The sequence below is a fragment of the Schistocerca gregaria genome, unplaced genomic scaffold (assembly GCF_023897955.1).
Source record: "Schistocerca gregaria isolate iqSchGreg1 unplaced genomic scaffold, iqSchGreg1.2 ptg000616l, whole genome shotgun sequence".
NCBI lineage: Eukaryota > Metazoa > Arthropoda > Insecta > Orthoptera > Acrididae > Schistocerca > Schistocerca gregaria.
The window spans coordinates 82501-85000 of NW_026062004.1; positions in this window are offsets into that span (position 1 = coordinate 82501).

Here is a 2500-nt window from a genome sequence, read left to right on the forward strand (position 1 = left end):
CGGCGGACTTTTCCCGCAATCGTACATTGCAGTCCACCCCTATATCTTCCACTTCATGAAGAGTTATCTCCCAAAAGCCAAAGTCCCGCTGTCCCAATACATGCTCTGGACGGCGGGCCGCGAGACGTGACGCTCGGTGGCAAAGAGTGCGCCGCTGAGGATATAGAGGGTCCGTCCCCCCGCACAGTGGTGACGGTGTGCGGGTAGTGTTTCCGACACCTCTTCCTGCGGTGGCAACTCTGGGGCAGAGTCGATACTCGCCCACTGGTGGAAGGTAAGCATTCTGCTTTACATCAGTACATAACTAATATTTCAGTCGTCTGACGTCCCTCCTTAGTAAATGATGCAGGACCACATACATAGATGATACATACTGTAAACTGGGGAGGACAGTGTGAACCGCACTCGACCCAGTCACCCTATCTCACAGTCCACTCTGTGTGTAACAAAGCGAAAGCACCAAAGCACTATCGTTCAACAACATCCATTTTATCCTCGCTGCCACAGGACACTATCCAAACAACGACAAGAGGAACGTCACGTCCACTAATAAGACAGAATGTCTCACATCACCCGCAAACAACGCAGCTCAAATCAGCCAGCAACACCCACAGTGGTCCACCCAGTATCAACACAGGACGCAACGCCACGCCACAACACAAAAGGTACAAGTAATAAAATACCCTTTGGCCACACCCCTTATAAAGGCATCGAACCAACCCACCACCTGACACCAGCCAAACGTACATCCTGATTTGACACATCTCTGGCAACCTAACCCACGTTGGCCCTTAACCTAACCCACGTTGGCCCTTAACCTAACCCACGTTGGCCCTTAACCTAACCCACGTTGGCCCTTAACCTAACCCACGTTGGCCCTTAACCTAACCCACGTTGGCCCTTAACCTAACCCACGTTGGCCCTTAACCTAACCCACGTTGGCCCTTAACCTAACCCACGTTGGCCCCTAACCTAACCCACGTTGGCCCCTAACCTAACCCACGTTGGCCCCTAACCTAACCCACGTTGGCCCCTAACCTAACCCACGTTGGCCCCTAACCTAACCCACGTTGGCCCCTAACCTAACCCACGTTGGCCCCTAACCTAACCCACGTTGGCCCCTAACCTAACCCACGTTGGCCCCTAACCTAACCCACGTTGGCCCCTAACCTAACCCACGTTGGCCCCTAACCTAACCCACGTTGGCCCCTAACCTAACCCACGTTGGCCCCTAACCTAACCCACGTTGGCCCCTAACCTAACCCACGTTGGCCCCTAACCTAACCCACGTTGGCCCCTAACCTAACCCACGTTGGCCCCTAACCTAAGTTACGCTGCACCTTAACCTAAGTTACGCTGCACCTTAACCTAAGTTACGCTGCACCTTAACCTAAGTTACGCTGCACCTTAACCTAAGTTACGCTGCACCTTAACCTAAGTTACGCTGCACCTTAACCTAAGTTACGCTGCACCTTAACCTAAGTTACGCTGCACCTTAACCTAACTTACGCTGCACCTTAACCTAACTTACACTGCACCTTAACCTAACTTACACTGCACCTTAACCTAACTTACACTGCACCTTAACCTAACTTACACTGCACCTTAACCTAACTTACACTGCACCTTAACCTAACTTACACTGCACCTTAACCTAACTTACACTGCACCTTAACCTAAGTTACACTGCACCTTAACCTAACTTACACTGCACCTTAACCTAACTTACACTGCACCTTAACCTAAGTTACACTGCACCTTAACCTAAGTTACACTGCACCTTAACCTAAGTTACACTGCACCTTAACCTAAGTTACACTGCACCTTAACCTAAGTTACACTGCACCTTAACCTAAGTTACACTGCACCTTAACCTAAGTTACACTGCACCTTAACCTAACTTACACTGCACCTTAACCTAACTTACACTGCACCTTAACCTAACTTACACTGCACCTTAACCTAACTTACACTGCACCTTAACCTAACTTACACTGCACCTTAACCTAACTTACACTGCACCTTAACCTAACTTACACTGCACCTTAACCTAACTTACACTGCACCTTAACCTAACTTACACTGCACCTTAACCTAACTTACACTGCACCTTAACCTAACTTACACTGCACCTTAACCTAACTTACACTGCACCTTAACCTAACTTACACTGCACCTTAACTGTCACATGTAACGTCACAGGAATGTAGCTTTGCCTAACAGCAACCCTCTGAACATAGTTCACTGCTTGGATCCTCTGGTGTCATGTGTATTTCTTGATGCCATGGTGCGTACCCTCACATAAAGGTCTTTCGAGTGTTGCGTACTTTCTACACAGTCCCGCTAACCACTGGAAGGGTGTACCGCTACAGAACGAATATCGCCCTCCCCTCCTGCCCTTCCAAGCTGGTCGGTCAGGCGTTTGTTTGTGAAATGAGCCTTGCAGCTGTTCAGTTGCATTCGGTTGTCGATGCAGTCAGTGTACGTTGTGGTACGGCCT